At 38.1% G+C, this 14,175-nt stretch overlaps 1 long non-coding RNA gene across 1 annotated transcript; it reads right to left on the bottom strand.

Annotated features, from left to right (window-relative positions):
• Window positions 1-1,102: 1,102 nt before the first annotated feature.
• Window positions 1,103-13,846, bottom strand: LOC110369331. Its single transcript, XR_004932425.1, has 6 exons — window positions 13,702-13,846; window positions 8,898-9,001; window positions 8,614-8,670; window positions 8,078-8,170; window positions 3,185-3,355; window positions 1,103-1,700 (listed from the first exon to the last, which is right to left on the bottom strand). It is a non-coding gene; the product is annotated as an uncharacterized LOC110369331 (long non-coding RNA).
• Between the last annotated feature and the right edge of the window lie 329 nt (window positions 13,847-14,175).

The following is a 14,175-nucleotide window of genomic DNA, read 5'->3' as shown; positions in this document are numbered from 1 at the left end:
AAGTTATGTTTGAAATACAGTCATACTAAATAACTTATTTAGTATGAATATTTTTGGAGAGGCTCTTTATTTCAGCAACTCGGTACACTAGCGGAAACACATTACATAGATTAACAAAGACTGGTGATATATTAAAGCCTTTATTTCTGTTAAATATTATTTTTTTTCCAACTCCAGGTAACAAAAACACAGCATTTAGATTAGACTGATGCATCAGATCAATAAAAAAACTAACATTTTCATGCAGAAATGGGGGATTAATGAAAAGTATGTTTAAAACCAGCTTAAAATATGTTTTTTAAGATACTTTTAGAAATGTATAGTTCTCGTTTATTGAATATAACTATGAAACTACATACAGTATATAGCACTAAGAAATTAAGTGAATCTATTGGTCATTTTCTTACACAAGTACATTTTGCATGAAAATGTTTCTACCCCTATGTAATTTTTCATGGAAAGCTGGGAGAACATTTGTAACACTAATATGAATCCAAAATTGAAATATAAAGATCTTTTTGATCAGCATAATAAACAAACATAATACCTCCTACAATAAATCTAAAAAAATATCCTAATACACTTGAAAGGTCGGGAAAATAAAAAGTTGCTCTATATTTAATACTAAAGGAAGTCCTTAATCATAGGGCAAAAAAAAGAAAAATGCACTGATGATTTTCAGCCAATTCTTTTGTTATTTGTTTTGCCCTAACCCGTAAAACTGTTTAATGCTTAAAGAAATGTCAATAAGATTGTTTAGTCATATGTAATGAAGGACTACAAACATTTGAAAAACAATTTTCTAGTAATTTTAAAAGTCAATAAAGCCAAAGAAACTTATTTTTCCTGACTGCATGTCATTCATAAAAGAAAGGCTTTAATATTACTTTGATTTGTTGAAACCTCTACGGAAGTTCTTACTCTGAGCTGATTTAATCTCCTTTGAACAGTACAAAGTTAACCTATTTGCTTCTTAATTGTCTGTGTATTCTTTAAGAAAGTAAATGTTTTATAAGTTATCTTAGAGTGACTTTCGTGCAAAAAAAAAAAACCTCAGTAGAAGCAGGAAATAATGATGTGGGTAACTGAAGTTAACAGGCTAAATTTGGTCCCACCGACTGAGAATTTAAACTTTAGGAAAACCTTTTGTAAATAGACATTATGGTTATTAAAATCTGGCCAAGTAAAAAAGGAATGACTAAAATAAACATCTGAAGTGTTTTGGGCCTCCCGTTGGTTAGAACAACTTTTTAAAATTAAAAACATGCAGAAAATAACAAAAAAAAATGTTAGCTTTTTAATTTTAAATGTCCTAAATTGGTGATATTTCTAGCCAGATTTATCTAAATAAACATCTCATCCAAACATAATGTGCAGTTAATGAAGACCCGCAACATGTCCGAGGTCAGAAATGAAGTGCAGCATAAAGAGATCAGACCCCGGGGCAGCTGGACAAAGGTCACATCTCCCTCTTCATCACCTCTCTCCACAGACCGTGGTGCCCTGTGAATGGAGGAGGGCTCTCTCTGTGACCCTCACTGATAGTCTTTTAAATCCACAAGTTGTTTGACCTCTGATCTCCTTAATTGTCGCTGTGCTTCCTGCCAGGCCACTGGGATTTCCAATAAAGACACCTGTGAAATCCTGCTGTTTGCTTTATGTGCCGACACACCCTCCCGATTTAATACGACTGCTTTCTGCTGAAATGGGGAATGCGTTGTGGAAGAAAAGATTCAGAAAAAAAAACCCAACAAGTTTGATTTCTCTATTTAAAAGATTCAGATTCGAATAAGCTTAAGGTGTCAGAAATATTTTAAATCACGACGTGTTTATGAAAAAAAAAAATCAATGTTTGGAAGGGCTGACACAATTAGCTGTGAGGTTGGACGCGACAAAATAAAGTAAATTTGTGATTAGCTAGAAGACAAACGAAAGATTGATAAAAGGAATGAGCTTGTTATCGATTTCCAGGTATTATAAAAAAAGTACAGGTTTAAAAATCAAGAAATTTTGCCTTCAAAGCCTTCCTACGATATAAAGTCTTTTTAAAAGTGGCCAAAACTTTCATTTTTCTTTATTTAGCCACACAGAAGTGGAATTGCTGGTGTTCTTTTAAAGACCGGAAGAAGTATGCTTGAGCTTTTAGTCAAAGATTGGTAGGTTAGCCACTCCTGGGAAAGGTAAACACAAACTTTTCATATTTTCTAATTGTTTTATAAAGTCCTTCCATAGTGGTTCATTTGAGTCCTGAAACCTTAGAAAAGTCCTTGTAACCAAGACAATAACAGCCCTAAATATCTGGCTGGAAGAATGTAAAAAAATAAATAAAATACAATTAGGAAACTGGATGAAACAGCTACAGTGGTTAGCATATGATAAAGACTTTGCTCCATTTCAGCAAGATAGTCGCCATAAACAGTGGGTCAGCCAGAGGTATTTGGGCATATTGCTTAATTTCAGATGCAAGGGAGCTACAGAGTTTTGAAAGATTCAAGGACAAATATGACTTTAAAAGGGAAGACTTCCTCCAATATCTTTGATTTAGATCCTATTACATAGGGATGAAAGCAATCCTGGCCTAATTACCCTTTTAACTAATGCAAACAAACCCAAGATTAGAACAAAATTGGTTGCTAAAATATACTCACGCACTACAAACCGACGAACAAACTACATTAAAACAAGACGGTAAAAATGAAGCGAGGATTTCCATGTCAGGGGAACATAACACTGAATACGTCTAGTTCAGGTTACTGGAGGGAATTTACAACCTGATTAGATTATTTACTACTTCAAAAACTACAGCTAAAGCAAAAGGGTCAGAGTCTGCGGTCGCCCTGCTATTCAACCATATGAGAGTGAAGTCGTAGAAGTAATTACAGAGTTTTAAATTGAAATATGATTTTAGTACCCCTTACTTGGGAAATATTTCAACATCTGTTTCCTCCAGTGATATTTAATAGTTTGCTGGCAGCTGGTAACAAAAGTCGTTACCGGGACGTGGGGAATAAAGGAACCTCCAGTGAAGGAAGAATAGAAATAAATAGTAAAGGAAATCAATCAAAGAAAATGGATAAATTAACATTTTCCTTGAAGTTTAGAATGGATTAGTGCAATAAATACGAGATGAAGAGGGAAAAGCTCTATTGAGCATGGAGGCACCTTACCAGACAATAGTTAATACCTGAAACTTGATGTTAAAGTGGAACGACGTGTTTTGACCAGGAGAACTGGAGTAGATGTGGGAGAATCTGGTGTCACTTCCTTTTAAAGGCAGCGATCTCTCAGCATGAAGGAATCGGATCATCTGCTGAAACCCGAACCACAACCGGACTGACGGCGGCAATGTTGATACCTTACAAAGAAAAACAACTTTGAATCAACAACTGGGTACATTTCCACTTCACTGAGATGATAAATGGGACTTTCACTAACCTATTCTATGAAAATCTATTTACTTTTAAATGTAATTTGAGTATTTGTAACCGTTTCCACACTGATAGATGTCAGTGACTTTATTTCTCATCTATTCTTTAATTCCTTTATGTCGAGACATGACGCGTAGCTTTTTTTTAGATGCTTTATCCTAATTCATGTCGTCAGACTGGTTTTTGTTTAAGTTACTATTTCTTGAATCTACATGTCTAGCAGTAATCGGTCTTTAGCGCGGCCATTGCTGGTCGTACATGACACAACAAGATGGGCAATTTCACATATAGCATTTAAAAACTGCCTTTTTGTCTGATTTGAATCAGAATCAAGTTTAATCACCAAGTAGGTTTTGCACATACAAAGAATTTGACTTGGTGATGATGGTGCAGACAGAAATAAGAATACAATAAAATAAAGCAAAATTTAATAAAAATCAATATATATATATATACAGAAGTAATATACATTCAGTAGACTGTGCGTTAATGTAACGCAGAAGCTTGTATGTCCTGAACGGGGGAGAGAGACAGTGTCCAGAATCAGTTGAAACTTAGTTTGATGACATAAAGAAGCTAAATGTGACAAAAATCCAAAAAAACAGAACAATTCTGTAAGGTGAAAAATATATTTACACAGTCTTCAACATATAAATAAAAAGATGCATACGTATTTCTGCAGGAGAGGGAAGAAAAACATTGATTTCTCAATTGGTGTTTATTGCTCATATAAGCAGCTAAAGAGCCAGAGAGAAAAAAATATGGTCCCTTATTCTGGCATTTCCTAACTTCTCCGCGGGGACGAAGAGGTCACGGCCGCATAAAGAGGCTGTTGACCTGCTGGTTTGCTGAGTTTAACCTCTCGGCCTTTCTCTTTTTGATGGGAGCTTAGAGGTCAGGTCTCAGCTGGGAGGGACGACCACGGACGGCCAGAGAGGAGGATGAAGTGTGTCGCGGTCTCCGGTGGACCGTGGAGATCTCCTAAGAAGGCGTGTGCTAACCAGCCGTACGCACACACGCACCTCGCAGCTAGCTTTCAGAGAAGCACTCCACGCAGCGCTAAAACAATGCAGGGCCAGATTGTCGCGTTGCAGATCATGCATGGGAATGCTCGGCTGAACCCGCTCCCTCTAAATTAGCGGCGTCTGAAATTTTGACCAAAGTCATTCAGTCCCTGCCTTCCCACAGAAAGCGTCTGGTGGCGGCTATTGAACATTTTGTGAATTACTCCCTCTCTCTCACACACACACACACACACACACCGCTGACGGAGAGGGGCGGAGAGCTCAGTGAGAAGACAATGTGTCATAGATTACGATAAATAACGGATCCATCCAGACTAGGACACGGGCACAAAACGCGGTGAGAAATCAGCCGTGAGCATGTCATGGCGTGGTGGAGGGTCTGACTGCTTAATTAGACGCATAAAAGGGCCGGGTCAGACGGATCAGACAGGCAGAGAAAGCAGGCGAGATGAGGCCCTTCAGATCGTCTGCGTCACACTGAGGGTGTGTGTGTGTGTGTGTGTGTGTGTGTGTGTGTGTGTGTGTGTGTCTGGGCATCGCTGTGAGAAACTGTGAGCCGTGTGGCTTGCATGTCTGAGTTCTGGCTGTGCAGGTCTGTGTGCAGGAATGTCTGTCTGTCTGTCTGGCACGTCAGCGACAGTTCTTGAACAATTTTGGGTCCATGGCAAGAGGGAAATTATTGACTGGACTCATCGTCAGTATTTATAGTGAGTTCAACAATGTTAAAACAACTAAAATACTTATCATAACATAATAATATGTGCCACAATGAAAATAACAAATCAAGAGGTTTATGCAGCTGGCAATGAGATTATTTATAGTATTTTAGCCTGGGTTGTTGTGATAAAGAAGGATGATTGATTAACACAACTGCAAGGAAATTGCATATTTGCGTATTATTGAATTATTATTATTATATTATTCTATTTGTTGCATTGCTGTGGGCCATATGTTGCACACCCATCAAACCTTGGCACTAGAAGCAATTTATATAACACGTGAGAAGAAATATATCAAATTACTTAGCAATTCTTTAAACTGAAATGCACCATCAAAAAATCTAATTGACATAGCTGCTCGGCGAGCTGAGGTTAGCGCTGTTTTCTTGTAGTGAGAAGGTCCTCGGTTCAAATCCGTGTGGAGTTTGTGTGATCTTGCAGGGCATGGCTGCATTTATTTTCTCAGCTCCACTCACACCAAGAAATAGCTTCTAACGGATGTGCCAAAACTTTCTTCAATTGAATAAAAATAAAACTGAAGTAATAATCTTTGGACCAATAGAGGAGAGATCAAAAGTTAGCTCACAGCTTCAGTCACTTCAGCTAGAAACCACTGATCAGGCCTGAAACCTTGGTGTAGTGATGGACTCAGACCTGAACCTCCAAAAGCATCTACAGACAGTGACAAGGTCGGCTTTCTATCACCTGAAGAACATTTCTAGGATTAAAGGACTAATGTCTCAGCATGATCTGGAAAAACTAATCCATGCGTTTATTTTTAGTCGAATTGATTACTGCAACGGTGTTTTCACAGGTCTGCCTAAAAAGTGGACCAGACAGCTGCAGCTGATCCAGAACGCTGCTGCCCGCGTCCTCACTAAGACTAAGAAAGTAGAGCACATCACCCCAGTTCTAAAGTCCTTACACTGGCTCCCTGTATCTCAGAGAATAGACTTTAAAATCCTTCTGTTAGTCTATAAATCTCTAAATGGCTTAGCACCTAAATACATCACAGATGTTATCAGTGTATCAACCATCCAGACCACTAAGGTCTTCTGGCTCCAGCCAGCTCTGCATACCTAGAACCAGAACCAAACACGGAGAAGCAGCATTTAGTTCCTGTGCTCCACTTATTTGGAACAAACTTCCAGAAAACTGTAAAAGTGCGGAAAGCCTGAGTTCTTTTAAATCAAGATTAAAAACACATTTGTTTAAAATTGCCTTTGAATGCTCAAGTTAAACTGTTTCACTGTTTTTAAATGTTCTTTTTTGTTTCTACATTCTATCCCTACTTGCTTTTATTCCTATATTTTAATCATGTAAAGCACTTTGCATTGTCTCTGTACTGAATTGTGCTATATAAATAAATTTGCCTTGCCTTAACGACCCAGGACGGTGACGGGTGGGTCATAGATTTCCATCTGACTTAGAATGCACCTAGCAGGATGGGCCTGCTAGAAAAACAGCAGCGCACCAACTGCAGGTTGCTCAACTGCGAGCAACCAGAACTGACAAAGACTCCCGGATAGGTGTCGAAACGTTTTCAGAAGGAACTGAGCGAAAGTCCGGTTGCCTCCGTTTTAAGCTTGTTTGCTGTTTGATTCAACACATTTTCTTCCACATATTCGCTTCCTGCGCCCACTACCTAGCTTGTGGTAAATTGCACAGAGGACTTCCTCTGGCGTTCCTCCTCCTAGCCACTCTTCCATAAAGGTCAGATTTGTGACATGCACAACTAATAATTAGACTGAACACATTATTCCACCTGAGCTGTGGATTTCTGCAGTCCCTCCAGAGTTACCATTGGTCTCTTGGCTCCCTTTCTAATGCTCTCCTTCCAAAATAAAAAAAATGTTTAAAGTTGTTTTATAACCTAACTCTGATCTAAAGCTCTCCTTAGCTTTCTACCTGACCTGTCGGCGGCTTCTTTGGTCCTTAACACGCTGCTTGTTCATCAATGTTCTTTCACAAACTTCATGAGGCCATTACAAAAACAACTGGACTCTATTTTTTTCCCCCCAAAATATATTTATTAAAAGGCGACAATGGGCAGCCCTGTCTACAGCCTCTATTAATCTTTATTGGCTTAGATATGTTTCTGTTGGTTAATATTTCAGCTGAGGCATTACTGTATAATATTTTTACCCATTTTATAAAGTTGTTTCCACAATTAAATTTCCCCATAACTTGAAAAAGATATTCCCAGTGAACCCTATCGAACGCCTTTTCGGCATCTAATGATAAAAGGGCTGAGTCTGGGGTACCTTTATTATAATGAATTATGTTTAATACTCGCCTAACGTTATGAAAGCCTTGCCTCCCCAAAATAAACCCATTTTGATCTCGATCAATTGTCTTTGGTAAAACCTTTCGTAATTGTCGTGCTAGCAACTTGGATATTATCTTTAAATCTGAATTCAGTAAACTAATCGGCCTAAAATTCTCACATTTATTTGGAGCTCTACCTGGCTTCGGCTATAGGATTATCATGGCGGCATTTATTGAGGGGGGGAAATAATTTGAATGGAAAATTTCTTTAAACATATCTAATAATGGGGACAGAAGTTTATATTTGAAGGTACTGTACTCTATTTACTAGTTAGGGGACTTGAGAAAGCAACTGTTTGCACTTGATTTCATTTTGGCGTATCAGAGGAGAGGGAGGCTGAACACAAATCACACACACACAAAAAAAAACTCTTTATCACATTTTTTGTGTTAGTCTGCCACACATATATCCATTAAATACATTAAAGGTTGTGATTGTAACATAGTGAAGGGGATAGTCAGTCTATACGTTAAAACTCTAGAAATGACAGGAGGTGCATGTTTTTCCACCATGTTTGAAGTCGTCACTAACGGTCAAAGCAAGTCAGAATCACGTATAATAACCACTTATTCTTACCCACTCAGAGGCTTGTGAGCAGACGTGTACCAGTCTGGAGTCTGTGGGTGAGAACCGACCAAGCCTCCGCCTCCAGCTGCAGCTATTTGTTATCTGAGACACAGAGGAGTGGTCAGAGGTCAAATAAGGAACACAGGAACTCAGAGCTTTCACATGTTAATGCATCGCAGCAGCACATTAAGAAAATACACACGCACACACACACACACGGTTGTGATGCAGGACAAAGTTTACTGACAGACATGTCTGCTTAACTGGTAGAAACAAATGACTTTCACTCCTCGCTGCTCAAAATGAGGGGAAAACACGAAAGAGATAACAGGCTAATGATGAGGCAGCTGGGTGGGAGAGAAATATGGTTCTGCAATGTAAATTTTTTTTTACACATTGTGGCGGGAACTATATTAACCTGCAATTGAATTATTTTAAGAGCCAAGGACGTAACATTTCCTCCACTTTTCTTGTTCTCTGTGCTTTCTGGTAATCTTTTCTCCAGATGATAAACACAGCTTGTGTGACAATGCAGCATTACTCACGTGGGAAAACTTGACTCAGTTCCAACATTTAGTTGCGGTTTGATATCAAACGAATGGCTGTTGGAATAAGAAACCAATAATTGCTTATTTATTTATTATTCATATGATTAAATCTTGTGTATAAGTCTGGTGTTTTCTGTCTACTTTGTTTTTGCCACTGTCACGCCCCAAATTTCCCCACTGTGGGACAATAAAGGTATTTCTATTCTATTCTATTAACTATAAAAAACATCAAGACAATTCACCAAATATTTTCCCCACAAGAGTCACAGGAACATAAATACCTGAACAGTGAATAGACCTGATCCTCGTCGAGTCACTTTTGGTTCACCTCCAGTCCAGAGCGCCCCCTGCTGGATCTGTGCAGCTCTGCAACTGAGGAGGAAGACTGGAGAGAGATCAAAGCACTCGTAAAATCCGCATAAAAACTAAATGTTTCAAATGTTTTTCTGCGCCAAATCCGACATTTGATTAAAAATTAATAGATCATTACTCTCGACAGACAATTATTGATGTTGATTTGATCAACATTTGATGATTGTATTCCCTAATGCGCACCAGATTAACTGTAAAAAAAAAAAGGTGAGGGGGGGATTTGCTAATGTAGATTAAAGCAACATTTCTGTGTTCAAATAAAAGCAGAAAAAAGAAAGCTATAAGGCCCAGAGACGTACTAATGTAAGGAACTATCTAATAGCTCCAGTTTAGAGATATTTATTTTCTTCAAATGCTCATGTATTTGTCTTAATATAAATAAACTAGTTTCCCATGCAGATGAATTCTCCATTTTGCCAAAATGAGTTAAAGTTAGACCCAGTTTGTCTCCGTTTTTACGTGGATCCATGTCAGTTCGCTGCCCACCTCCTTTTTGGTATACATGTATGGAAGAATCATTATCGATCATTAAATCGTATATAAATAATTTTTTTTTTTTTAAAGCCTACGGAAAATCAAAACGATTGTTTTCTTAACTAAATTTCAAAGATATGTACTAGCAACCTACCAAGGAAGAGCTCGTTTTGGTATGTTCTGCTATTAAATAATTTTTATAGGATCACATTTTGAGAATTGTAGACGAATCTACAATAGGCATGGGCCAGTCAATTACAAATACAAATCTATAAAAATTATGCAGCACCAATTCACAACAGATGTCATCTTAAGGCACTTTACAAAGTCAGATTCAAATCATACAGATTGGTCAAAAAGTTTCCTGTCTAAGGAAACCCAGCAGGTTGCATCAAGTCTTGACAAGCAGCATTCACTCCTCCTGAAAGAGCGTAGCGCCACAGAGGACAGTCTTCTGCATTGTCAATGGCTTTGAAGCAATCCCTCATACTGAGCATGCTTGAAGCGACAGTGGAGAGAAAAACTCTCCTTTAACATGGAGGAAAACCTCCAGCAGAACCAGAACCAGGCTCTGGTCTGCCTCAACTGACTGGGGGTTAGAGAAGACAGAGCACAAAAAGCAGAGAAGCACACATTGATCCAGGAATCCTTTCTATAATAGCGGAGGAAAGTAAAAAGTAAGGAATAAATACGTGTTACCTTACCGTTTCTTCTGCTAAAGTTAACGTAGTCAAAGTTCTAACTGTCTGCACTGCAAAAATGGATCTTAAAATAAGTCAAATGTTCTTAAAGTTAGTGTATTTGTCCTTGATTTGAGCAGGTGAATAAGATTATTTGCCAATGGAATGAGTATTTTGACCCCTAAAATAAGATAATTAGACATCCTGCACTTGAAATAAGATCATGTAGATGAGTTGTTCCTATTTTAAGTGCATAAATCTTATTCCATTGGCAAATCATCTTATTTACCTGCTCAAATCAAGGACAAATACACTAATTTTAAGAACATTTTACTTATTTTAAGTTCCGTTTTTGCAGTGTGGGGTGGGGACGTGGTTAGAGCAGGGTGCTTGTATCCAGGGAAGGCTGGAAGTTCTCTGGTTTAAATCCAGGCTGCTAGGCTGCCTGCTACACTCTCTTTGTGTCTGTTTGGAAACATTTCCACTAACTAAGGAAGCACCACTTATCATTCTACCATTCAGGCCAATTTGAAATGACACTTGACGAGCTAGCAGCCGCATGTCTGTTAATTCAATTCAATTTTATTTATATAGCGCCAATTCATGAAACATGTCATCTCAAGGCACTTTACAAAGTCAGATTCAATCATATTATACAGATTGGTCAACAAATTTCCTATATAAGGAAACCAGTTGATTGATTCAAAGTCCCGACAAGCAACATTCACTCCTGAAGAAGCGTAGAGCCACAGGGAGAGTCGTCTGCATTGTACATGGCTTTGCAGCAATCCCTCATACTGAGCAAGCATGAAGCGACAGTGGAAAGAAAAACTCCCCATTAACAGGAAGGAAAACCTCCGGCAGAACCAGGCTCAGTATGAACGGTCATCTGCCTCGACCGACTGGGGTTACAGAAGACAGAGCAGAGACACAACAAGAGAGACAAAAAAGCACAGAAGCACACATTGATCTAGTAATCTGTTATACATTAGATGGTAGTAGCGGGTGATCTGTCCTACCTGGATGATGTCACAGTTAACAGAACGCCAGACCAGGTGTACCTACTATGAAGAAAAAGACAGAGAACAAAAAGTTAAAAGCTGAAATGACGACAGTCATTTCAATGTAATACAATGCAAGACTGGAGAACAGTAGAACTCAGTAGAGTGAGAAATATAGGCCCTGATGTCCTCCAGCAGCCTAAGCCTATAGCAGCATAACTATAGAGGTAGCTCAGGGTAACATGAGCCACTCTAACTATAAGCTTTGTCAAAAAGGAAAGTTTTAAGATTAGTCTTAAAAGTAGACAGGGTGTCTGCCTCGCAGATCTTGTTATACCCTTTTGCTTGTAATCTTTGTAATTTTACCTGCTGCTATCATTGTGTGAGAATTTTCCATGGACCCATGCGTACCCTCATTTGTTTTTTTTTTTAAACCAAAAAAAAAGTTTGCATGAGAGAAAATGCTGTTTGCTGATGCATGTAGAGACAGACAAAGAGGACGTTTTCAGTTTTAAAACTTTTAATCAAAAAAGAGAAAACAAGAAGGTAGGAATAGGTTATAGGTTTGTTTGAAAACATCACGTAAGCACTACGGTGTCAAAATGCTAATAATTAATTATGAAATATGTAACCCTCACAGGAACTTTATACACGCAAAAGTCTACAATTTATCCGCCACACAGCCCGCTTTTCATGCAGAGTAAACCTCAGGCTTTTAGTTGTGTTAAAACTAAAGGAAGAGGGAGACTGCTAATACTTAATACAAACACAAAAAAACTGCCCTTTTTCCCCCCAAACAGGAATTCACAAGTGAGAGAAGCAACAAAGGTTGCTTGTGTTCCAGCGGGCGGCAACGTTTGGGTGAAGGGTTGTGGGTAACGCTGGTTACTGAGGTTCCCAGCCAGCTTGGCACGCCTTTTCAACCTCTTCTTGAGCCTTTTGTCCCTTCATTTTGCAGGCTGGTAGGATCTTTAGTTGTTGTTTTTTTACGACTAATATTGCTGAATTCATAGTATCTTCTGTTTCAAACCCTGAATCTCCAAGTCCTTACACTTTAATTTTCAGTCAATAAACAGGAAAAGTGAATGAAATGAATGTATCTTAAATTTACTAGATATGCTCGTTTTTTTCTTTTTAAAAACTAATCATAGATCATTTAAAGAAATAATCGTTGTATTTATTTCTTAAGTGGATTCGTTGAATCAGAATGATTGTGATTGCGCAATGATTGTGCATTTTAAAGTCTAAAATAAAGCCAAGGAGGAGCTCCTTGGCGCCAGTGAGAGGGTGAATTACGCGGCACTTTCTTTGCAGTCATCGTCTGGCATCGGGGACTTCACACTTGGGGTGTGAGGAGGTGGACCCTCAATTAGTGAGCCACGCGTCTGTAGGAAGAAAGAGGAACTCAATGAAGAGCCCTTAAAGACTGGCCTCTGTTCACTCCCCTATGACCTTCAGACCTCAGGGTCACAGGTCTCAGTCCACCCCCCCAAACCTCCAATCCCAGAATCTAGAGGTGAGTTATCAGCTCTATGACAAAAAGTATGGACACCAAATCTTTCCATTAGGACTGAACCGAAGGATCCTACTAAAGGCTTCACAAATGGAATCCTCCACCTCTCTCTCTCTTAGGCAATTCTAGTAACAAAGACCGCTCTTTTTATTCTCTATACTGCATACCAGAAAAGCCACCTGGAGCATTGTTTACAATTCACATTTGGTCCGTTAGCAGCGACATCGTGGAGCCGCTCTGAGCTGAATGCCTTGTCTTTATCATTTCTCAGATGAAATAGTGATTGGAATTTAAGAAACCTACAATATAGGCCTATGGAGGAAACGTGCAGCAATTATCTATGTTTGATGCAGAATCACATGTTTGTCCTGTTACATATTGGAAAATTGCATCAAGTCAAATTGTGTCACCAGGCCTTTAAGTCTATGTGACTTGCAAAATGTGTTATAGCCCTTTACCCTTTTTTCACATTTTTGTCACACAAAAACCACAAACATCTGTGTATATTAATGGGATTGTATTTGTTTGTTTGTTTCAAACGAAATTGTTATCTTTTTATTATTATTATTTCCGTTACCCTACAAAAAAGACAAGTGAGTAGCCTTTGTATAAGCAGCTTTTGTTGCTAGCTACAGCTCTCCAAGTCTTTTGCAGCATCTTTCTACCAGCTTCGCACATCTAGTGAATTAAATTGTTGATGAGTGAAGATTAATTGATAAACGAGGCACGCAGCAAGATAGCGTCAGTGCTTGCTCTATGAAATTTCTTTCTACATCCTACGAAACATGGTCCCACGCTGCCATCTGGTGGCGAAGTCCGTCCATGCAGCTCCTTTGGTGTCTCGTTTTAAAATATATATTTTAATACCTAAGAAATAAACTCCAAAATTGACCAGTTATTACAGTTTATAGACTTAAAATGGCACAAATATAAAATAAATAAAAACAAATCCTTTTGAGAGACTCATTTGATGCCAAAGTCAGAAGAATATTTTTTCTAGCTCTGTGAAATTTTTCACGCTTTTACAAGCACTGCAAAAACTTACCTTTAACAACTTCTTTCTGACTTTGTTTTAAATTTATTTCCCAGTGGTTGTTCCCTGGAGTTGGTGCGTAATAACCATTGTTGTCCTCAGCGTGGGGAACAAACATGGAAGCCTGAAGGAAGCTAACAGGAGGGCCGCCATATTGCTTCTTTGCTCAAAAATCAAACTAGCTTAATGTGAGCAACATTTTTCTTTTGTTTCTTTTTTTTTTTACAACTTTATTTGTATTGGTAAACAACAATAACAAGAACCCATAAACGTGTGCATAGCAACAGAAAAGTAACAAAAAACAAAATGTTAGCCAAAGGGAGCGTAAATTAAAATAAAAATAATTAAAAGAAAATAATAGTCACAGCACGTTTGCACGAAAAAAAAAAAAAAAAAAAAAAAAAAAAAAAAAAAAACTATATATATATATATATATATATATATATATATATATATATATATATATATATATAATATATATATACA

This window comes from Fundulus heteroclitus, chromosome 13 (assembly GCF_011125445.2).
Source record: "Fundulus heteroclitus isolate FHET01 chromosome 13, MU-UCD_Fhet_4.1, whole genome shotgun sequence".
Lineage (NCBI taxonomy): Eukaryota > Metazoa > Chordata > Actinopteri > Cyprinodontiformes > Fundulidae > Fundulus > Fundulus heteroclitus.
This window is presented reverse-complemented; position numbering and strand designations above follow the sequence as displayed.